Source organism: Coregonus lavaretus, assembly GCF_964263955.1.
Source record: "Coregonus lavaretus genome assembly, chromosome: 1".
Classification (NCBI taxonomy): Eukaryota; Metazoa; Chordata; class Actinopteri; order Salmoniformes; family Salmonidae; genus Coregonus; species Coregonus lavaretus.
In genome coordinates this window covers 37233198-37258521 of record NC_139988.1, presented here as the reverse complement: position 1 = coordinate 37258521, position 25324 = coordinate 37233198, and the positions used below count along the sequence as shown (strand labels likewise).

Sequence of the window (25324 nt, the reverse complement as noted above, 5' to 3'; positions counted from 1 at the left end):
TTTATCAAGGGTGCCAATAATGCTGGACCCCACTGTATAATCAGCACCTATCGTTTTTCCTGACCACGAGACGTGACCATGGAAAACTCTGGGCCTTAACAACAGCACACATATAGGGGTATTGGGCTGGACTGCAGGAAAGAATCGGGTCTCCAGCGTCCAGCAGGGGGCAGAGTTTCCTCCCAGAGGCCCTGCCGAAGGAGTTGCTGAACTTCTTGGCCAGTTTCTTTGGGGTGTTGACCAGGGTGGTGTCCTCCTCTATGTTACAGCTATAGAGCTCCACCTTCAGCTCGAAGGCAGGACCAACCTCGTTGCTGTGAATCAGGATGGAAATGTCAGACTCAGAACACTTAACAGGAGGCTGGAGAGAATATGATAGGGTCCTGTAGTCATAGAACCAAGGTATCCCATTTCAACAATATGAGTTTGTATTTGTTGTGAATAATTACAAAATTGTTACACCCTCAAAACAAATGTCCGTCATCGATATGTCCATAACCCGCGCAATCTGCCGTGAGCCTAAAACCAGGATTCACAATCATAACTACGGTATATCGAAAAGTGTTGCACTATCAAAATCAACAGTTTATTGGTAAACAGATGTTATCGCAGGTGCAGAAAATGATTATATACTGCTGTGTATAGACAGTATGGACAGTATATGAATAGAAAAGGTGTGTACAGCAGTAGTTACAGTGCCTTCAGAAAGTATTCACACCCCTTGACTCTTTCCATATTTTGTTGTGTTACAGCCCAAATTTTAAAAGGATACCATTTTGATTTTGTGTCACTGATCTATACACAATACCTCATAATGTCAAGCCTAAATAAGTTCAGTAGTAAAAATGTGCTTAACAAGTCACATAATAAGTTGCATGGACTCACTCTGTATGCAATAATAGTGTTTAACATGATTTTTTTTATTACTACCCATTCTTTGTACCCCACACATACAGATAATTGTAAGGTCCCTCAGTCAAGCAGTGAATTTCAAGCACAGATTCAACCACAAAGACCAGGGTGGTTTTCCAATGCTTCGCAAAGAAGGGCACCCATTGGTAGATGGGTAAACAAAAAGCAGACATTGAATATCCCTTTGAGCATGATTCAGTTATAAATTAGTCTTTGGATGGTGTATCAATACACCCAGTCAGTACAAAGATGCAGGCACCCTTCCTAACAGTTGCCAGAGATGAAGGAAACCGCTCAGGGATTTCATCATGAGGCTAATGGTGACTTTAAAAAAGTTACAGTTTAATGGCTGTGATAGGAGCTAACTGAGGATGGATCAACAACATTGTAGTTAGTCCACAATACTAACATAAATGACAGAGTGAAAAGAAGGAAGCCTGTACAGAATAAAAATATTTCAAAACATGCATCCTGTTTGCAATAAGGCACTAAAGTCATACTGCAAAAAATTGGCAAAGAAATTAACCGTTTGTCCTGAATACAAAGTGTTATGTTTGGGGCAAATCCAACACAACACATCAATGAGTACCACTCTTCATATTTTCAAGCATGATGGCGGCTGCATCATGTTATTGGTATGCTTGTCATCGGCAAGGACTAAGGCATAAATAAAATAAAATAAAAAAATAATAATACAGCTAAGCACCGGCAAAATCCAAGAGGAAAACCTGGTTCAGTCTGCTTTCCAACAGACACTTGGTGTCACGCCCTGGCTCTGGGGACTCTTAAATGTTGAGCCAGGGTGTGGATTTGCTATGTTTAGTTTTTCTATGTTTTTGTTCTAGATCGTTTGATCTATGTTAGCCAGGGTGGTTCCCAATCAGAGGCAGCTGTAGCTCGTTGTCTCTGATTGGGGACCATACTTAGGCAGCCTGTTTTGCACTAGTCTTTGTGGGATCTTGATCCGTAAAGGTTTGTTGTGTTATAACCTCAGGACTTCACGTATCGTTTGTTTGTTATTTTTGTCGTTAAGTACGTTAATAAAAGTATGTACGCTTATCACGCTGCGCCTTGGTCCGTGTCTTCAGTCAACGATCGTGACAGAAGATCCCACCATAAGAGGACCAAGCAGCGTGCCCAGGAGGAGAAGATGGCGATGTCGCAGGTGGGCAAATGGTGGTCTTGGGAGGAGATATTCGCGGGGAAAGGGCCATGGGCAAAGGTGAATGCCCAGCCAGGAGAGGAGACTGTGGAGGCGCGCTACAGAGAGGAGCAGCGGCAAAGCAGAGGGTACCGGCCGGGGAGGAAGCCCGAGAGACAGCCCCAATATTTTTTTTGGGGGGGGCTAAAAGGGTGGTTGGCGGAGCCACGTACTGTGCTGCGAGTGTTCCGGCACAGTCCTGTACGTCCTGTGCTAGCACCACGCATGTCTCGTGCTAAGGTGGGCATGCAGCCAGGACGGGGTGTGCCGGCTCAACGCTCGTGGCCTCCAGTACCCCTCCTCGGTCCCGTATATCCTGCGCCAGTGCCACGTGCTGTAGCGCCAGTACGAGTGCACAGCCCTGTACGTCCTGTGCTGATGCCTCACACATATTGTGTGGAAATAGGCATTCAGCCAGGACGGGTTGTGTCAGCTCTCCGATCCAGACCTCCAGTCCGCCTCCACAGTCCGGCCCGGCCCGTTCCGGCTCCCCGCACCAAGCCAATGGTGCGTGTTCCCAGTCCAGCCCGGCCTGTTCCTGCTCCCCGCACCAAGCCAGTGGTGCGCGTCGCCAGCCCGGTCCGGCCTGTTCCTGTCCCTCGCACCAAGCCAGTGGTGCGCGTCGCCAGCCCGGTCTGGCCTGTTCCTGTCCCTCGCACCAAGCCAGTGGTGCGCGTCGCCAGCCCGGTCCGGCCTGTTCCTATCCCTCGCACCAAGCCAGTGGTGCGCGTCGCCAGCCAGGTCCGGCCTGTTCCTGTCCCTCGCACCAAGCCAGTGGTGCGCGTCGCCAGCCCGGTCCGGCCTGTTCCTGTCCCTCGCACCAAGCCAGTGGTGCGCGTCGCCAGCCCGGTCCGGCCTGTGTCTGTCCCTCGCACCAAGCCAGTGGTGCGCGTCGCCAGCCCGGTCCGGCCTGTTCCTGTCCCTCGCACCAAGCCAGTGGTGCGCGTCGCCAGCCCGGTCCGGCCTGTTCCTGCTCCCCGCACCAAGCCAGTGGTGCACGTCGTCAGCCCGGTCCGGCCTGTTCCTGCTCCCCGCACCAAGCCAGTGGTGCGCGTCGCCAGCCAGGTCCGGCCTGTTCCTGCCCCTCGCACCAAGCCAGTGGTGCGCGTCGCCAGCCCGGTCCGGCCTGTTCCTGTCCCTCGCACCAAGCCAGTGGTGCGCGTCGCCAGCCCGGTCCGGCCTGTTCCTGTCCCTCGCACCAAGCCAGTGGTGCGCGTCGCCAGCCCGGTCCGGCCTGTTCCTGCTCCCCGCACCAAGCCAGTGGTGCGTGTGTCCAGTCCGGCACGGCCCGTGCCTGTTCCACCGGTGCCTGGTCCGGCACCGGTCAGCTGCTCCATTCCGGAGCCAGAGCAATCCACTCCACCGGGGTCCGGTCCAACTCCAGTCAGCGGATCCACTCCGGAGCCAGAGCAATCCGCTCCACCGGTGTCCAGTCCAGCTCCGGCCAGCGGGACCAGATCAGGGGCGCAACGGGGGGGTGGAGAGAGAGTGGTAGTCACGCCCGGAGCCGGATCCGCCTCGGCCCCTACCCTCTTGTGTTTGTGTGTCTTTGGGGGGGTGGGGGGGGGTACTGTCACGCCCTGGCTCTGGGGACTCTTAAATGTTGAGCCAGAGTGTGGATTTGCTATGTTTAGTTTTTCTATGTTTTTGTTCTAGATCGTTTGATCTATGTTAGCCAGGGTGGTTCCCAATCAGAGGCAGCTGTAGCTCGTTGTCTCTGATTGGGGACCATACTTAGGCAGCCTGTTTTGCACTAGTCTTTGTGGGATCTTGATCCGTAAAGGTTTGTTGTGTTATATCCTCAGGACTTCACGTATCGTTTGTTTGTTATTTTTGTCGTTAAGTACGTTAATAAAAGTATGTACGCTTATCACACTGCACCTTGGTCCGTGTCTTCAGTCAACGATCGTGACACTTGGAGACAAATTCACCTTTCAGCATGACAATTACCTAAAACACAAGGCCAAGTGGAGTTGCTTACCAAGACAACATTTAATGTTCCTGTCTGCTTGAAAATCTATGGCAAGACTTGAAAATGGCTGTTAAGCAAGGATCAACAACCAACTTTTGTATTTGTATTTATTAAGGATCCCCATTAGCTGCTGCCAAGGCAGCAGCTACTCTTCCTGGGGTCCAGCAACATTAAGGCAGTTATATACAATTTAATATAGTGGTCCTCTGTAGCTCAGCTGGTAGAGCACGGCGCTTGTAACGCCAAGGTAGTGGGTTCGATCCCCGGGACCACCCATACACAAAAATGTATGCACGCATGACTGTAAGTCGCTTTGGATAAAAGCGTCTGCTAAATGGCATATTACTATTACTATTACTATATATTACATGACATTACATTTCATAACACTATTCACAACACATTACGTGTTCCCTCAGGCCACTACTCTACTACCACATATCTACAATACTAAGTCTGTGTGTACGTGTGTGTGCCTGTGTGTGTGTGTGTGTGTGTCTGTACCTCTGTATGTGTCTCTTCACAGTCCCCGCTGTTACATAAGATGTAATATTATCTGTTTTCTAAATCTGGTTCTAATGCTTGCATCAGTTACCTGATATGGAATAGAGTTCCATGTAGCAATGGCTCTATGTACAGTGAGGGGGAAAAGTATTTGATCCCCTGCTGATTTTGTACGTTTGCCCACTAACAAATAAATCATCAGTCTATAATTTTAATGGTAGGTTTATTTGAACAGTGAGAGACAGAATAACAACAAAAAAATCCAGAAAAACGCATGTCAAAAATGTTGTAAATTGATTTGCATTTTAATGAGGGAAATAAGTATTTGACCCCCTCTCAATCAGAAAGATTTCTGGCTCCCAGGTGTCTTTTATACAGGTAACGAGCTGAGATTAGGAGCACACTCTTAAAGGGAGTGCTCCTAATTTCAGTTTGTTACCTGTATATAAGACACCTGTCCACAGAAGCAATCAATCAATCAGACTCCAAACTCTCCACCATGGCCAAGAACAAAGAGCTCTCCAAGGATGTCAGGGACAAAATTGTAGACCTACACGAGGCTGGAATGGGCTACAAGACCATCGCCAAGCAGCTTGGTGAGAAGGTGACAACAGTTGGTACGATTATTCGCAAATGGAAGAAGCACAAAATAACTGTCAATCTCCCTCGGCCTGGGGCTCCATGCAAGATCTCACCTCGTGGAGTTGCAATGATCATGAGAACGGTGAGGAATCAGCCCAGAACTACACGGGAGGATCTTGTCAATGATCTCAAGGCAGCTGGGACCATAGTCACCAAGAAAACAATTGGCAACACACTACGCCGTGAAGGACTGAAATCCTGCAGCGCCTGCATGGTCCCCCTGCTCAAGAAAGCACATATACATGTCCATCTGAAGTTTGCCAATGAACATCTGAATTACTCAAAAGAGAACTGGGTGAAAGTGTTGTGGTCAGATGAGACCAAAATCGAGCTCTTTGGCATCAACTCAACTTGCCGTGTTTGGAGGAGGAGGAATGCTGCCTATGACCCCAAGAACACCATCCCCACCGTCAAACATGGAGGTGGAAACATTATGCTTTGGGGGTGTTTTTCTGCTAAGGGGACAGGACAACTTCACCGCATCAAAGCGACGATGGACGGGGCCATGTACCGTCAAATCTTGGGTGAGAACCTCCTTCCCTCAGCCAGGGTATTGAAAATGGGTCGTGGATGGGTATTCCAGCATGAAAATGACCCAGAACACACGCCCAAGGCAAGAAAGGAGTGGCTCAAGAAGAAGCACATTAAGGTCCTGGAGTGGCCTAGCCAGTCTCCAGACCTTAATCCCATAGAATATATGTGGAGGGAGTTGAAGGTTCGAGTTGCCAAATGTCAGCCTCGAAACCTTAATGACTGGGAGAAGATCTGCAAAGAGGAGTGGAACAAAATCCCTCCTGAGATGTGTGGAAACCTGGTGGCCAACTACAAGAAACGTCTGACCTCTGTGATTGCCAACAAGAGTTTTGCCACCAAGTACTAAGTCATGTTTTGCAGAGGGGTCAAATACTTATTTCCCTCATTAAAATGCAAATTAATTTATAACATTTTTGACATGCGTTTTTCTGGATTTTTCTGTGTTATTCTGTCTCTCACTGTTCAAATAAACCTACCATTAAAATTATAGACAGATCATATCTTTGTCAGTGGGCAAACTTACAAAATCAGCAGGGGATCAAATACGTTTTTCCCTCACTGTAGTACTGTGCGCCTCCCATAGTCTGTTCTTGACTTGGGGATTGTGAAGAGACCTTTGGTGGCATGTCTTGTGGGGTATGCATGGGTGTCCGAGCTGTGTGCTAGTAGTTTAAATAGGCACCTCGGTGCATTCAGCATGTCAACACTTCTTACAAAAACAAGTAGTGATGAAGTCAATCTCTCCTAAACTTTGAGCCATGAGAGATTTACATGCATATTATTGTTAGCTCTCCGTGTACATTTAAGGGCCAGCTGTGGTGCCCTGTTCTTTGTGGCACCTGACCACAAGACTGAACAGTAGACCAGGTGCGACAAAACTAGGGCCTGTAGGACCTGCCTTGTTGATAGTGTTGTTAAAAAGGCAGAGCAACACTTTATTATGGACAGACTTCTCCCCATCTTAGCTACTGTTGTATCAACATGTTTTGACCATGACAGTTTACAATCCAGGATTGCTCCAAGCAGTTTAGTCACCTCAACTTACTAAATTTCCACATTATTTATTAAGAGATTTAGTTGAGGTTTAGGGTTAATGAATGATTTGTCCCAAATACAATGCATTTCGTTTTTGAAATATTTAGGACTAACTTATTCCTTGCCACCCATTCTGAAACTAACTACAGCTCTTTGTTAAGTGTTGCAGTGATTTCACTCGCTGTAGTAGCTGACGTGTATAGTGTTGATTCATCCGCATACATAGACACACTGGCTTTACTCAAAGCCAATGGCATATCATTAGTAAAGATTGAAAAAAGTAAGGGGCCTAGACAGTTTCCCTGGGGAATTCTGTTCGAGAGGCTTCCATTAAAGAACACCCTCTGTGTTCTGTTAGACAGGTAACTCTTTATCCACAATATAGCAGGGGGTGTAAAGCCATAACACATACGTTTTTCCATCAGCAGACTATGATCGATAATGTCAAAAGCCGCACTGAAGTCTAACAAAACAGCTCCTGCAATCTTTTTATCATCAATTTCTCTCAGTCAATCATCAGTAATTTGTGTAAGTACCATGCTTGTTGAATGTCCTTCCCTATAAGCGTGCTGAAAGTCTGTTGTCAATTTATTTACAGTAAAATAGCATTTTATCTGGTCAAACACCATTTTTTCCAAACGTTTACTAAGGGTTGGTAACAGGCTGATTGGTCGGCTATTTGAGCCAGTAAAGGGGGGCTTTACTGTTCTTGGGTAGCGGAATTACTTTTGCTTCCCTCCAGGCCTGAGGGCACATACTTTCTAGTAGGCTTAGATTGAAGCTATGTTGACAGAGCTTGAAGAATGTTTTAAAGAATAATGTATTAAAGAATAATGGGCAAATATTGTACAATCCAGGTGTGCAAATCTCTTAGAGACTTACCCAGAAAGACTCAACGCTGTAATCGCTGCAAAAGGTGATTCTAACACGTTTTGACTCAGGGGATTGAATACTTATCTAAAAAGACACATTAGTGTTTTCTTTTCCATTAATTTTACAAATAAATGTTAGAATTATTCTTCCACTTTGACATTAGAGTATTTTGTCTAGATCATTGACAAAAATGACAATTAAATCCATTTTAATCCCACTTTGTAACACAACAAAATGTGGAAGAAGTCAAGGGGTATGAATACTTTCTGAAGGCATAGGATGAGCCATGTCTAGAATACAATATATACATATAAAGTGGGTAAAACAGTATGTAAACATTATTAAAGTGACCAGTGTTCAATGACTATGTACATAGGGCAGCAATCTCTAAGGTGCAGGTTAGAGTACCGGGTGGTAGCCGGCTAGTAACAGTGACTAAGGTTCAGGGCAGGGTATTGGCGGAGGCTGGCTAGTGGTGATTTTAACAGTCTGATGGCCTGGAATCTGTTTATCAGTCTCTTGGTCCCAACTTGGATGCACGTGTACTTCTCCACCTTCTAGATGGTAGCGGGGTGAACAGGCCGTGGCTCGGGTGGCTGAGGTCTTTGACGATCTTCTTAGCCTTCCTGTGACACCGGGTGATCTAGATGTCGGCAGGGAGTCAGGTAGCCTAGCAGTTATTGGGCCAGTTATTGAAAAGTCGCAGGTTCGAATCCCCGAGCCAACTAGGTAAAAATCAGTTCAATGTGCCCTTGAGCGAGGCATTTAACCCCAATTTCTCCTGTAAGTCGCTCTGGATAAGAGCATCTGCTAAATTATTAAAGTGTAAATGTCCTGAAAATTACATGCCCCGGTGATGCGCTGGGCTGACCACACCACCCTCTGGAGAGCCCTGCGGTTGCTGGTGGTGCAGTTGCCATACCAGGTGGTGATACAGCCCGACAGAATTATCTTGATGGTGCATCTGTAAAAGTTTGTGAGGGTCTTAGGGGCAAAGCCACATTTTTTCAGCCTCCTGAGGATGAAGAGGTGCTCTTGCACCTTCTTCACCACACTGTCGGTGTTGAGGGACCATTTCAGGTCCTCAGTGATGTGCACGCCGAGGACCTTGAAGCTCTATCTGCTGTCTCCTGTAGTCCACGATCAGCTCCAGCATCCAGACTCAGAATACATATTTTGAATATTGTATATGAGAATTGCTTTAATTATTAGGTTCAGTCTCTATGAACTGAATTTCTACAGCATCTGTTATTGTTTTTCCCTGAACAAACATCTGCTTTCCTTTCCATTCACTGAAAACAACAAATGACATAAGCTACTCACGTTCTTTGTTATTGAAGTGGTCAGAATCTTTCCACATCAACGGCATCTGCAGCCCTACAGTGTGGGACAAAGACAAACCTGTCAGTAAATTATTTACTCTCTCCAACAATGGTTATAAGGCATGCTGCTCGGCTCCAATATCTTCATGACATTACAAGGAAAAAGAAAGATAGGATACAGGATATTAATAGTTCTCTTCTCCTACCAAAAAATAGGATCTTACCAGACAAGGCTACTTTTCCTCTTCAGGCCACACGATCATTTGAAACTGGATCTGATAGTCTATGGCAGACCAAAACATATTGTAAATTCAACTTCACTGTAGGCCTTGTTCTCTTCTATGACTCCAGAAAAAAAGGATCTTACCAGACAAGGCCACTTTTCCACTTCAGGCCACATGATCATTCGAAACAGGATCTGATAGTCTATGGCAGACCAAAACATATTATAAATTCAACTTCACTTATGGAGCACGACTCCACAAAAATAAACACACAAACAGACACAATAGAAGGTCCGTTATCTTTACCTCCTCAGAGATTTGACTCTCATATCGTGGTCCTCCTTCTTGTGCAGCTCTGTCTTGTAGGCCTTGATCCGAGAGTTGCAGGTCAGGAGGTTCTTGGAGGCATTCAGGATCTACTCTTTTATGGTGCTGGCCACCGGGAGCTTGTAGGCCCCGTCCCGCATGCAGATCTCAACGTCTATCTTCTCCTGCATGTTAGTGTCCTGTCGAGGGGGATAACACCATAGCAATATAAATAGAGTGAATTACAATAGTGTGGATTCACAGGAGACAGGTAGCTAAGGAGTTTGGTGATATATACTGAACAAAAATATAAATGCAACATGTAAAGTGTTGGTCCCATGTTCAAGAGCTGAAATGAAAGATCCCAGAAATTGTCCATACACACAAAAAGCTTATTTCTCTCAAATGTTGGGTTAGGGTTACAGTTTTGTTACACAACACAATGCCACAGATGTCTAAAGTTTTGTGGGAGCGTGCAATTGGCATGCTGACTGCTGGAATGTCCACCAGAGCTGTTGCCAAATCATTTAATGTTAATTTCTCTACCAGAAGCCGCCTACATCATCGTTTTAGAGAATTTGGCAGTACGTCCAACGTGCCTCACAGCCGCAGACCACGTGTAACCACGCCAGCCCAGGATCTCCACATCCGGCTTCTTCACCTGCGGGATCGTCTTAGACCAGCCACCTGGACAGCTGATGAAACTGTGGGTTTGCACAACCAAATAATTTCTACACAAACTGTCAGAAACCGTCTCAGGGAAGCTCATCTGCGTGCTCTTCATCCTCACCAGGAGCTGACTGCAGTTTGGCTTCGTAACTGACTTCAGTGGGCAAATGCTCACCTTTGATGGCCACTGGCATGCTGGAGAAGTGTGCTCTTCACGGATGAATCCCGGTTTCAAATGTACCGGGCAGATGGCAGTATGGCGTCGTGTGGGGGAGCGGTTTGCTGATGTCAACGTTGTGAACAGAGTACCCCATGGTGGCGGTGGGGTTATGGTATGGGCAGGCATAAGCTACAGACAACGAACACAATTGCATTTTATCAATGGCAATTTGAATGCACAGAGATACCATGACGAGATCCTGAAGCCCATTGTCGTGCCATTCATCCGCCGTCATCACCTCATGTTTCAGCATGATAATGCACGGCCCCATGTCGCAAGGATCTGTACACAATTCCTGGATGCTGAAAATGTCCCAGGTCTTCCATGGCCTGCATACTCACCAGACATGTCACCCATTGAGCATGTTTGGGATGCTCTGGATCGATGTGTACGACAGTGTGTTCCAGTTCCCTCAAATATCTAGCAACTTCGCACAGGCCACAATCAACAGCCTGATTAACTCTATAGTGAAGGAAATGTGTTGCGCTGCATGAGGCAAATGGTGGTCACACCAGAAACTGACTGGTTTTCTGATCCACGCCCCTACCTTTTTTAAATCTGTATCCCCAGTCAAGTGAAATCCATAGATTAGGGCCTAATTTATTTATTTCAGTTGACGGATTTCCTTATATGAACTGTAACTCAGTGAAGTCTTTGAAATTGTTGCATGTTGCGTTTATATTTTAATTCAGGGTATGTTCTAGCTAGATCAAGGATTAGACGTGTCAGCGACAGGAGACAGAGTGATGGGTTGTGGATGGGAGATAGGGCAGGCACAATTACCATATAACAGCATAACTGATGGTTATGGATGAAGACCGGCATGAAAATAAAGTAACCATCAATTAAAAAAAATTATACACTACTCATTCAAGGGTTTTCTTTATTTTTTTACTATTTTCTACATTGTAGAATAATAGTGAAGACATCAAAACTGTGAAATAACACATATGGAATCATGTAGTAGCCAAAAAAGTGTTAAACAAATCAAAATATATTTTATATTTGAGATTCTTCAAATGGCCACCCTTTGCCTTGATGACAGCTTTGCACACTCTTTGCATTCTCTCAACCAGCTTCCCAGACAGTGTCACCAGCAAAGCACACCCACACCATAACACCTCCTCCTCCATGCTGTACGGTGGGAAATACACATGCTGAGATTATCCGTTCACCCACACCGCATCTTACAAAGACACGGCGGTTGGAATCGAAAATCTACAATTTGGACTCCAGACCAAAGGACACATTTCCACCGGTCTAATGTCCATTGCTCGTGTTTCTTGGCTCAAGCAAGTCTCTTTTTCTTATTGGTGTCCTTTAGTAGTGGTTTCTTTGCAGCAATTTGACCATGAAGGCCTGATTCACACAGTCCCCTCTGAACAGTTGATGTTGAGATGTGTCTGTTACTTGAACTCTGTGAAGTATTTATTTGGGCTGCAATTTCTGAGGCGGGTAACTGTAATGAGCTTATCCTCTGCAGCAGAGGTAACTCTGGGTCTTCCATTCCTGTGGCGGTCCTCATGAGAGCCAGTTTCATCATAGCACTTGATGGTGTTTGCGACTGCACTTGAAGAAACTTTCAAAGTTCTTGAAATGTTCCATATTGACTGACCTTCATGTCTTAAAGTAATGATGTAATGTCGTTTCTCTTTGATTAGCTGTTCTTACCATAATATGGACTTCTAATTTAGTTTACCCTGCGCAGCAGTGCGCACAAAACCCATGTGGAATTCCTAGTCTCCAGCTGCATTTGGAACTGCCGATCTGTGGTCAAGAAGGCTGAGTTGAAGGCTGAGTTGATCTCAGCCTATGTCGCCCTTCAGTCCATACACTTTTTGACCCTGACGGAGACATGGATTACCCCAGAGAACACTGCTACTCCAGCTGCTCTCTGGTCATCTGACTATGTGTTCTCTCATAGTCCAAGAGCATCTGGTTGTCACGGTGGTGACACAGGGCTACTTATTTCTCCTACGTGAAGGTTCTCTTTTCCACCTCTCTTCTCATTTTAAATTACATGCTGTCACTTGTACACTCAAGCTTAACATTGTTGTCATCTATGGTATACTATGAGTGGTATACTACGAATCAAGCTAGATCTACTCAGGCTTTTATAAAGCTAGCCAGCTTCAAATAGCTTCATCCATACTACGACGATGGATATTGCTCGTCCGCCTGCCGCTAACTCTAGCAAGCTTGTAAATGCGCGTGCATGACGTACATGGCGAGTCGAATGCCGAACTCTTCATTGAGACATTGCTGAAACATCAATCCATGGGTGAGTCAGTGCCACATTTTAATTTGTGCCGAAATCAAAATGAAAGAAAAGTTTTCTTGCAAATTCAGCAGGCTATGGTTGAAATAGGCTTTTAGAAGTGTCGTCTTTATTTTATTACTTATCGTTAATGTCGTCTTTGGTGTGCTTATCAATGCACAAGCACCTTTTTCCCCCTCCCATCCTCCTTCTCCTATCTGTGGAAGAGCTTGTTGCTTTGTGGCCATATACCTATAATCCATAGAAGGGTTTTGAAAGCTCTAAACCTGGCAATTTGACTGTTAAACTCGTGGGTACACTAGCAATGGCTGCCAGTCTTGACTTGAATGGGAACTGCCATCTATGGATCATATGTTTATGGTTGGTTGCGGCTGTCATTTGCCTTTCCCAAATTTCAAAATACAATCATGCAAAAAACATACAGTTTGGAAAGCAAATGCTGTCATTACTAAATGTGTCATGTGATAGGGATTTTAACATTTAGGGCTGTCCCTGACTAAAGAAAATCTTGGTCGGCCAAGAGTCAACTGTTCTTTCGACCAATCGATGGTAGACATTTTTAAACGTGTATTTTTCCATATATGTGACACGTTTCAGGAAAATAGGCGTAAGTCGCAAGTCACGACTTCACAGGAGAGCCATTTGAACATTTATTTATATTTTTATCAAAGTTTTTGGCAGAAATGCCTCTGGAACATGTGAACTTTCATGTGCCTTAATAACAAACTTGTATACAATCTGTAAATACGAATACAATTGTTAAATTATGAGCCTTGTTGGTTAAGCCACAGAAAAAGACAGCAACCTTCTCACAAGCCATGATTGGCTGAGATAATGAGTGGGCTGGACATGCCGAGAGAGGAGTTCAGATTGGTCTATTTGAGCTGGGCAGTCTGTGTTGGTAATCCTCTCGAACGCGGCTTTTTAAAAAATGAATCGTATAGTGGAGCTGCACAAGTGTTGCTCTCCATTTTCTGGAAGATCGAGTTTTGAAATCAGTGGAATTAGGGTATGATAGCTAAAGAGATGGCGAAAACACCTGTCTCCGGATTACATCTTCAAACTAAGGGCAGCGGTGGCATGATGATGTATACAGGTAAAATACATTGTTTACCTAGCTAGGTTCAATGTTTACCTAGCTAGCTAGCTAGCTACATGTCTTAAGCTATTTACCTAGCTAGGTTCATTGTTTACCTAGCTAGCTAGCTACATGTCTTAAGCTAAAGTGTACAACACCTGTTGAATATGGCTGGTGTCAATAAACGTCGGCAAAAAAGCGTAATGAAATTGTTGCCAGCTGAGCTGGTTAGGCTGTTTTCATGTCATCGGCTAGAGCATCAAATGTGCGCTCTGAACGCTCCGAGAGCGGAACGAGATGGGTGGGGCTAAAGCTTAAGATGGTGTGAACGATGCTGAATGTGTGTAGACAAAAAGCTCTTCACTAGATACCAAAACATTCAAATGCCATTTTCTCAAAAGGGAGTTTACAAGTTTATCAACTTTCAAAGCATAATTACTTTCCCACTGTTCCTCAAAAATGCAGTGTATGATATACCATTTTGTAGCTCTCAAAGTCTCTACTTTTATCCAATTGAAAAAACAGCATTTCAAATGTTGCTACATATGACAAAATCGAGGTGGTGAGTCACATATTCACACATTCTATGTTTTTCATCAAATCAACTATATTCACTGAGTTTGTCTGATGCTTTAAGCACACTGTTTGATTAAATAATTAAGACACAAATGACTAGAGGGAGTCCGACCAGCAATTTATTTGATGGTGCTGGGCCAGGCTCAGACTTGCTGCCCTGTGTTTTTAAAAAAAGACAGCGAGTGACTGTGTGACTAGCACCCATTCTCTCTCTCTCCTCCCTGGTGCAGCGACCACCACAGAACATCAGTGTTTATAGCACTGTCTGTGTTGCTGAAGCTACAACATAATTACAGCCATTTCTGACTGAAAAGTTCTGTTAAACAAAATCCCTCCTTTTTTTAGGAAAAACATTCCCTATTCCCTCAACCCTTGCTCTCTTTACGTGACACATGAATGCATCGCATGCATGTGACCAATAGGGCCTGACCTATAGCATATCATAATCACATCAATAAATCAGTTATAACAAACTCTGAACACCGTAACACGTGACAGCAAAATGGATGCAGAGGAAGTTACAAATAAACTCAAAACGGGGGAATGTTTACTGGTTGATCAGGAGGTAAAGGGAAAGTCAGATGTGTGGAATACATTTGACTTGTGGAAACTACTGGAGATCAAGAAGAGGAGGGTAAGGAGCAAGTGCTGTGTGCATATTATGTGTGCCAAACAGGTGCTGTATAGATTACAATATAATCTTTCTGACGGTTTGGAACAAACAACACTAAATAATTTCTAAGCGCACCAGAGAGTCTGTTGTAACGTTTATTTTTGTTAAGCCTTTATTACAGCAAAGACTGAAAACAGTCGCTTTCATTCGTGAATGCAATTTCCGAAATGGAATGGTTTATTTATTGTTTAAGCTAATTATTCAAGGGTCACTTTTTTTATTTAAAAACTAAAATGCTTGATTGCATTTAAAATCATGAATTACTCGTATGCTGTGTGATGACATTAACAAATGAATGATTGATTGATACAGTAGCCTATAGAAGTATTGAAATATAGGCCTAAGTAAGTTACGGTATTAAGACTTAACAGAATGCGCTCTTAGGCCTACAGCTCAATGGTGGTTATACAAGGCTGCTATACTAATCATACTAATGATAATTACATTACTTACAGTATGATGATTATAATAATAGTAATACTAACAATAAGAAGGAGATCAAGAAAAAGGATCGTTATTAGTATTATTATAAATATTATTTTTCGGACAATTTGGAACAGTGTAAACAACACTAAATAAATTATAAATAATATCAGAGAAGCTGTTCTAACAATAAAAAGTGTAAAGCCTTTATTGCAGCAAATCAAATAATTAAAACAGCTGAATTTGTGAAATTGTTTACTTGACAATTGGTGCTTGGTGCTCACGGAATCAGTAGGCTATTAAACAAACACTCAAACAGGCTACAGAGGCAGGATCTGTCTTATTTCTGTAGATATACAGTATATTGATTTATAAAGCCAGGCACATTTAACAGTTAGGCTATTGATTATATACCTAATTAAGTTGGTTTCCTCTCTCTTCACTTTTCTTAGACAATAGGGCAAGGGCTGTTCTCTCATCTCCTCATTCTGCTGTTGCCTCTGCTGCATTGTTCTCAACACCAATATGCTGGTTAACTTTGCTATTATGCACATAGCAACATTGTCTATGAAAAGGTACCAATTCAACAGCGCACTGATGTGTTTCTGAACTGTGGACAGTGACCACATGCAATGCGGGAGAACGCGCATTTCTTATAAAATAATATTATTTTTATTAGTGTTGCACCATTGTTCTCATGTAATATAAACATATACAATTTCAGTAGCACATGTCTTAGAGTGATGGACTGTGCCATCCACATGGCCTCCACAATGGATCAGTCCACTCAGACAGGCGCGAATCAGACAGGTGCCTTGTACACCATGATGATATATTTTTATTTTGCTGCTGCTCGACTAAAGAATCTGTCGACCAACAACCTATCAACCAAACAATCGACCAGTCGACTACATGGGGCCAGCCCTATAACATTACAATTTTGTTACACATTTGTTTAAAATAATTAATAAAATATTTAATCAGTCATCTACCTCAAATGAAGGGGATGATGACACAATCTTTGCGAGAGGGAGGGTATCTGATTTCATTGGTCTTCAACTCGTGGCTCAGACACTTCATTCAGGATAAATGGAGTTAGCTCTGAGTTTGCCTGCCCTGGAGCAGGTTAGTTCTGAAGGATTCATTGCCATAGAAATGTACCTGGCTAAAAGGTAAGCCACTTTTGTATGACTGATTATCCCGAGTTGAACTCAATAGTTGGCCAAATTACTTACCTAACTCCTCAAACCTGCTTCATAGGATAACCCTCTGGTGCCCTTGGACAGTTCCTCAATGAGCGTGACACCTTGATTAGCTAATTTCCCGACGAAGGCTCACAACTCATCGTACAGGGCAACTTCAACCTCCCAATGCCTGACTTTGATTCATTTCTTTCCACCTCTTTCTTTCCATTCCTTTCCTCTTTTGACCTCACAGTCCCCTCCCACTCACAAGGTAGGCAATATGCTTGACCTCATCTTTACTAGAGGCCTACTAACCTCACTGAAACCCCCCTTGACTTCTCTGATCACTACTTTGTTTCCTTTTCTCGCCATCTCTTCCAACGCTACCCAGATGGTCATGTGCCACTTTCTATCACTGTAAATGTCAAGCCTCTGCTGCTAACTCTGGGAAACTCTTCTCCACCTTCTCCCCCCTCCTTAACCCTCCTCCCCCTCCCTCCTCCCTCTCTGCGGACGACTTCGTCAAACACTTAGAAAAAAAGGTTGACGACATCCGCTCCTCATTCACTCAGCCTACTGAGTCCACTGGTCCCACTCACACAGAACTACCCTATGCCTTGACCTCTTTCTCCCCTCTCTCTCCAGATTAAATCCTGCGACTAGTGATGTCCAGCCGCCCGACAACCTGCCCACTTGACTCATCCCCTCCTCCCTTTGCCAGACCATCTCTGGAGACCTTGTACCATTCCTCCCCTCCCTCTAACTTATCCCTGACCACTGGTGTCCCCTCAATTTCAAGATGGTCAGTCACTCCCCTCCTCAAGAAACCAACACTCAACCCCTCGGACGTCAAAACCTACAGACCAGTATCCCTTGTCTATTCTTTCCAAAAGTTATCGCTCTCAGAATTATCTTCTTGACCCTAACCAGTCAGGCTACAAGGCAGCTCACTCAACTGAGACCGCTCTCCTCTGTGTCACAGAGGCTCTCTCCTCTTTCTCATCCTCCTAGATCTATCAGCTGCCTTCGACAACATGAAACATCAGATCCTCCTCTGCACCCTCTCAGGTCTGGGCGTCTCAGGCTCTGCACACTCCTGGATTGCATCCTACCTGGCAGGTTGCTCCTACCAGGTGGTGTGGTGAGAATCTGTGTCTGCCCCATGTGCTCTCACTACTGGTGTCCCTCAGGGCTCGGTTCTAGGCCCTCTACTCTTTTCTCCATACACTAAGTCGCTCGGCTCTGTCATATCCTCACATGGTCTCTCCTACCATTGCTATGGGGATGACACTCAACTACCATTTCTCCTTTCCCCCTTCTGACACCCAAGTGGCGACACGCATCTCTGCGTGCCTGGCAGAAATCTCCACTTGTATGTCGGCCCACCACCTCAAGCTCAGCCTCGACAAGACGGAGCTGCTCATCCTCCCGGGGCCTTACTGCAACTCTCTGTTGGCTGGGCTCCCCGCTTGTGCCATCAAACTCCTGCAACTTATCCAGAAACGCCACAGCACACCTGGTGTTCAACTTTCGCAAGTTCTCCCATATCACCCCACTCCTCCGCACACTCTACTGGCTTCCAGTCGAAGCTCACATCATCTTCAAGACCCTGTTGCTTGCCAATAGAGCAGCAAGGGGAACTGCCCCTCCCAACCTTCAGGCTATGGTCAAACTTTACACCAGTGGAGGCTCCTCAGAGGAGGAAGGGGAGGACCATCCTCCTCAGTGAATTTCATATCATTTTTAGATACAATTATACTAAATATATTCACGTCACCAAATAATTGATTAAAACACACTGTTTTGCTATGAAGGTCTACAGTAGCCTCAGCAGCACTCTGTAGGGTAGCACCATGGTGTAGCCGGAGGACAGCTAGCTTCTGTCCTCCTCTGGGTACATTGCCTTCAATACAAAACCTAGGAAGCTCTTGATTCTCACACCCTTGCATAGACTTACACCGTAATTATGACAACTTCCGGAGGACGTCCTCCAACCTATCAGAGCTCTTGCAGCATGAACTGACATGTTGTCCACCCAATCAAAGGATCAGAGAATGAATCTAGTACTGAAAGCATAAGCTACAGATAGCTAGCACTGCAGTGCATAAAATGTGGTGAGTAGTTGACTCAAAGAGAGAGAAAGACAATAGTTGAACAGTTTTGGAGAAGCAAGAGAAAGAGCTAGCTATATCTGGTTGTATTTTGTTGTACTTTCACTTAGCTAGCTAGTTTAGCCTACTCAAAGAGAGAATATGTAGTTGCTATGTTTTTGATTGTAGTAGGTGAAACATGCTTATAACCCTGTCAAAAGAATGAAACACATTAATTTGCTGTAGGATCGAAGTTCCAAAGACATCGTATTGGTTGATAGAAATAAAAGGTTGATATTCGGTTGTTTTTGGCTAAATAGAGCTTGCAGGGGCCTCCTGAGTGGTGCAGCGGTCTAAGGCGCTGCATCGCGGTGTTGAGGCGTCACTACAGCCTGGGGTTCGATCCCAGGCTGTGTCATTACTGGCCGTGACTGGGAGTCCTATAGGGCGGCACACAATTGGCCCAGCGTCGTCCGGGTTACGGGAAGGTATGGCCAGGGGGGCTTTACTTGCACTCTAGCGACTCCTTGTGGCGGGCCGGGTGCCTGCGGGCTGACTTCAGTCGTCAGTTGAACGATGTTTCCTCCGACACATTGGTGTAGGTGGCTTCCGGGTTAAGTGAGCGGGTGTTAAGAAGCGCGGTTTGGTGGGTCATGTTTCAGAGGACGCATCACTCGACCTTTGCCTCTCCCGAGCCCGTTGGAGAGTTGCAGCGATGAGACAAGATCGTTTGGCCGGCCGGGATGTCCTTGTCCCATCGCGCCCTAGCGACTCCTTGTGTTGGACCGGGCGCATGCACACTGACTTCGTACGCCAGTTGTTTCCTCCGACACATTGGTCCGGCAGGCTTCTGGGTTAAGCGAGCAGTGTGGCTTGGCAGGGTCGTGTTTCTGAGGACACATGGCTCTCGACCTTCGCCTCTCCTGAGTCCGTACGGGAGTTGCAGCGATGGGACAAGACTTTAACTACCAATTCAATATCACGAAAAAGGGGTATTAAAAGAGAATGGTGGAACCTCTTTGCACATGTCGTCTGATGATAGGGATTTTGGTTTTCCACCATTTTAAGTGCTGTGCACCATCTGTTGTGTTTGACCTCCATCATCCCAGACACCCAACCCTGTCTTCTCCACGTTGGCCCCATCCTTCCACGATTCTACTGAAAGATAGAACAGAAATTTGCATCCTGTAGCACTAACTCCAAAAAGTTTTGGGACACTGTAAAGTCCATGGAGAATAAGAGCACCTCCTCCCAGCTGCCCACTGCACTGAGGCTAGGAAACACTGTCACCACCGATAAATCTACGATAATCGAGAATTTTAATAAGCATTTTGCTACGGCTGGCCATGCTTTCCACCTGGCTACCTCTACCCCTGTTAAGCTATGGTTAAACCCAGCACTCAGAGAAACAAAACACGACTAAGGGAGTGGAAGAAACAAAAATTATTTTAATAAAAGTTCAATTTGTCTTAGTCCAAAAACAACTGAAGAAAAGGAACAGAGTGGGCTAGTCGGCTCCGGAGGAAGGAGAGGCTGAGGCAGGCAGGCAGGCAGGCAGTGCAACCCGCAGCTGCACAGGAGAGGCAGATCCTGAGCACGCCCCCCGATCCACTCCAGACCCACACCGGCAGACGCACCAACATAATGGGGACAAACACACATACAGATACAACAGACAAAGAGGGGACAAAACAAGGAGGAAGGGAAACAGAAAAGGGAGAGACAAGCTGCCCACATAACAGTACCCCCCCCCCCTCAATGGTCGCCACCTGGCGACCCACCAGGCCTGTCAGGGTTGTCGTGATGGAAGTCCGTGATCAGCTGAGGATCCAACACAAAACACTTAGTGACCCAAGACCTCTCCTCTGGTCCATAACCTTCCCAATCGACTAGGTATTGGAGACCCCTACCCCGTCTCCGAGAGTCCAGGAGCCTACTGACGGTGTAGGCCGGATGGTCGTCAATGAGGCAAACAGGTGGAGGTGGATCTGCCGGCGGACACAAAAGGCTGGAGGACACAGGTTTCAGTTCGGAGACGTGGAAAGTAGGGTGTATCTTCATGGCTGAAGGTAACTTCAAACGAACCGCAGCGGGGTTAACGATGGACTCCACCACAAACGGACCCAGGTACCGAGGAGACAGCTTGCGTGATTTGGTACGAAGAGGTACGTTCTTTGATGACAGCCAAACTTCTTGACCAGGATGAAACACAGGTGCGGGAGTCCTGCTCCTATCCGCTGTCGTCTTGTTCCTGTCGGTGGTCCGAAGCAACGCTTCCCGAGCGTCGCTCCACACTCTCTGGCAGCGGCGGAGGTTCTCCTGAACCGAAGGAACAGCCAATTACTTCTCCTGAGCAGGAAACAGAGGGGGTTGATAACCCATGGTTACTTTGAAGGGTGAAAGGCCGGTGACAGAGGTGGTGAGGGAGTTGTGGGCGTACTCTATCCAAAGCAGATGTTTGGCCCAGGATGATGGATGTTGAGCAGCCACACAACGAAGGGTTGCTTCGAGGTCTTGATTGGCTCTTTCTGTTTGACCGTTGGTCTGGGGATGAAACCCTGAGGACAGACTAACGGAAGCACCCAAAGCAGAACAGAAAACCTTCCAAACACGGGAAGTAAACTGTGGGCCTCTATCAGATATGATGTCCACAGGTATTCCATGGGGACGGAATACATGTTGGACTAGGAGGTCCGCTGTCTCACTGGCAGACGGTAATTTTGGTAATGCTATATAGTGAACAGATTTAGAGAATCTGTCCACAATGGTAAGTATAGTATCATTACCTTCAGACTTGGGTAGGCCGGTGACAAAATCCATGGCTATGTGGGACCAGGGACGGCTGGGAACTGGGAGGGGTAGCAGCAGCCCCGAAGGGGACTGATGGGAGGCTTTGCCCCGAGCACAGGTTGAACAGGCTGCCACAAAAGCCAGAACGTCAGTTTCCATTGAAGGCCACCAAAAATGTCTCTTAAGCAGCGTCAACGTGCGTCTCATCCCAGGGTGACCAGCAAAACGGGAGGTGTGAATCCACTGCAACACCTGAGACCGGACCGTCTCGGGAACAAAGAGTAGGTTGGGAGGTCCATCACCCGGTCCCGGGTTTGTGGCAAGTGCAGTCTTCACCAGAGACTCGATCTCCCACTGTACTGCCGCCACGACGCATGAGGAAGGTAGGACTGCCTCAGGCTCGCTGGTCTCCGAAGGGTCAGCAAACTGGCGGGACAAAGCGTCTGGTTTAACATTTCTTGACCTCGGTCTGTATGTTAGAATAAAGTTAAACCTACTAAAAAACAGGGCCCATCTGGCTTGGCGTGAGTTGAGTCTCTTAGTGGCTTGGATGTAAGCCAAGTTTTTGTGGTAGGCAGTTCAGCTCCATCCAGCCAGTGCCGCCATTCTTCTAGTGCTAGCTTGACCGCCAGCAGTTCCCAGTTTCCAACGTCGTAATTCCGTTCTGTGGGTGACAATTTCTTGGAGAAAAAAGCACAGGGGTGAAGCTTTTGGTCAGTGGGGGAGCACTGGGAGAGGACTGCTCCCACACCTGAGTCAGACGCGTCCACCTCCACAATAAACTGCAGAGAGGTATTGGGGTGTATCAACACGGGGGAGGTGGAAAACAGTTCCTTCAAAACCCCTACCGCCTGCTCCGCCTCAGGGGACCACAGAAAAGGGACTTTTGGGGATGTGAGTCTAGTAAGGGGTGCCACCACTTTACTAAAACCCTTAATGAATCTACGGTAGAAGTTAGCAAAGCCCAAAAATCGTTGAAGTTGCTTACGGGAGGTGGGTGTGGGCCATTCCGTCACTGCCCGGATCTTCTCGGGGTCCGCCTTCACCTGCCCGCTCTCAATGATGAAACCAAGGAACGTTTGTGGAACTCACACTTTTCTGCTTTGACGTACAGCTTATTCTCCAAGAGCCGTTGAAGGACTTGACAGACGTGTGACTCATGCTCCTCGGGTGACTTGGAAAAAACAAGAATATCATCCAGGTATACAAAGACAAAACGGTTCAAAAAATCCCTAAGAACATCGTTCACCATGGCTTGGAATACAGCAGGGGCGTTAGAGAGCCCAAAGGGCATGACCAAATACTCAAAATGCCCCAGTGGAGTGTTGAAAGCGGTTTTCCACTCATCTCCCTTTCGGATTCTGACAAGGTGATAAGCGTTCCTGAGGTCGAGCTTGGAGAAAACTGTGGCGCCATGCAGAGGTTCAAAAGCTGAGTTGATGAGTGGAAGGGGATACTTGTTTTTAACAGTTATGTTGTTTAAACCCCTGAAATCGATACAGGGGCGTAACGACTTGTCTTTCTTTTCAACGAAAAAGAAACCTGCACCCAAAGGAGACGACGAGGGACGGATTATGCCCGAGGCCAGAGAATCACCAATATACTGCTCCATTGCCTCTCTTTCCGGTCGGGACAGATTGTATAAGCGACTAGAGGGCAAGGGAGCACCAGGAAGCAGTTCAATAGGGCAATCATAAGGCCTATGTGGTGGTAGAGACAGAGCCTTGTCCTTACTGAAAACCTCAGCTAAGTCATGGTATTCTTTGGGGACAGATGACAGATCGGGAGGAGCTGAGGGATGAGTTGGGTTACACTTAGTGGGGGGAACCGCTGACCTAAGGCACTCTGAATGGCAGTTAGTGCTCCAACTGAGAATGGTGTGACGTGTCCAATCAATTTGTGGGTTGTGAAGAGCCAACCAGGGGAAGCCAAGTATTAGGGGGGTAGCTGAGCCAGACATAACTCTTAACTGAATGCTTTCACAATGATTGCCAGAAATCACTAGGGAAACGGGGGTGGTTTGATGAGTTATCTCCGCGAGGAGGCGCCCATCAAGGGCTGTGACTCGAATGGGGGTAGGTAGTGGCTCCACGGGGATACGAGCTTGTGTAACGAACTGGTGGCTAATAAAGTTGTCTTCTGCACCTGAGTCTATGAGAGCTGAGAGTGGCAGGGAATGACTCTGGAAACGTAAGGTTACAGGTACTTGGGAATGATGGGTTCAGGATCTAACTCTGGGCTCGCAAGTAGACCCACCGTTACGAGCGAGCCTTGTCTTTTGGTCGCTTAGGGCATGAAGCCAGAATGTGTGTGGCGTCTCCACAGTACAGGCACTCACCCGCCTGGAGGCGCCGTTGCCGCTCCGCTGGAGGTAGTCGAGCTCGACCCACTTGCATTGGTTCCTCCTCTGTGCTCGGGATGGGATCAGGAACAAGAAGCTGCCGGCTCTGGGGAGGCGAGACTCGAGTGGTTGAAGGCTGGGGAACTCGTCCTCCTAGAGGTGGCTGACCGCCTCTCTCCCGACGCCTCTCCCGGCACTCAGAGAAACAAAACACGACTAAGGGAGTGGAAGAAACAAAAATTATTTTAATAAAAGTTCAATTTGTCTTAGTCCAAAAACAACTGAAGAAAAGGAACAGAGTGTGCTAGTCGGCTCCGGAGGAAGGAGAGGCTGAGGCAGGCAGGCAGGCAGGCAGGCAGGTTGGGAGGTATGTCTGAACTGAAGACAAAACAAACGACAGGTTAAGGAGAGTAAAGAGCCAGGCTGAAGACAAAGACAATTAAACTCTACTGGTGAGCCAAGTTACCGCTCTAGTAAGAACAACGATCTGGCGCCGGTGGAGAGCCATGCCCAGGAATTAGTAGTGCAGGTTGATGAGAGAATAGGATGCAGCTGCGTAGGCAGGAATCACTGGAAACAACCCGCAGCTGCACAGGAGAGGCAGATCCTGAGCACGCCCCCCGATCCACTCCAGACCCACACCGGCAGACGCACCAACATAATGGGGACAAACACACATACAGATACAACAGACAAAGAGGGGACAAAACAAGGAGGAAGGGAAACAGAAAAGGGAGAGACAAGCTGCCCACATAACAACCCCGGCCACCAGCTCTGCCCCCCCCCCCCCCCACTGCAACTTGCCCATGCACCCCCCGCTTCTCCTTCACCCAAATTCAGATAGCTGATGTTCTGAAAGAGCTGCAAAATCTGGACCCCTACAAATCAGTTGGGCTAGACAATCTGGACTCTTTCTTTCTAAAATTTGCCGCAGAAATTGTAGCAACCCCTATTACTAGCCTGTTCAACCTCTCTTTCGTATCATCTGAGATACCCAGAGATTGGAAAGCTGCCGCAGTCATCCCCCTCTTCAAAGGGGGTGACACTCTAGATCCAAACTGTTACAGACCTATATCCATCCTGCCCTGCCTTTCGAAAGTATTTGAAAGCCAAGTTAACAAACAGATCACCGTCCATTTCGAATCCCACCGTACCTTCTCCGCTATGCAATCTGGTTTCCGAGCTGGTCATGGGTGCACCTCAGCCACGCTAAAGGTCCTAAACGATATTATAACCGCGATCGATATAAGACAGTACTGTGCAGCCGTCTTCATCGACCTGGCCAAGGCTTTCGACTCTGTCAATCACCACATTCTTATTGGCAGACTAAATAGCCTTGGTTTATCAAATGACTGCATCGCCTGGTTCACCAACTACTTCTCAGATAGAGTTCAATGTGTCATTGGAGGGCCTGTTGTCTGGACCTCTGGCAGTCTCTATGGGGGTGCCACAGGGTTCAATTCTCGGGCCGACTCTA

The 25324-nt window shown here is 46.4% G+C and overlaps 1 long non-coding RNA gene across 1 annotated transcript; it reads right to left on the bottom strand.

Moving 5' to 3' along the window:
• On the bottom strand, positions 1 to 24056 carry LOC311134243. Its single transcript, XR_014613659.1, has 6 exons — positions 23845 to 24056; positions 9526 to 9725; positions 9363 to 9421; positions 9220 to 9278; positions 8997 to 9050; positions 1 to 314 (listed from the first exon to the last, which is right to left on the bottom strand). It is a non-coding gene; the product is annotated as an uncharacterized lncRNA (long non-coding RNA).
• Between the last annotated feature and the right edge of the window lie 1268 nt (positions 24057 to 25324).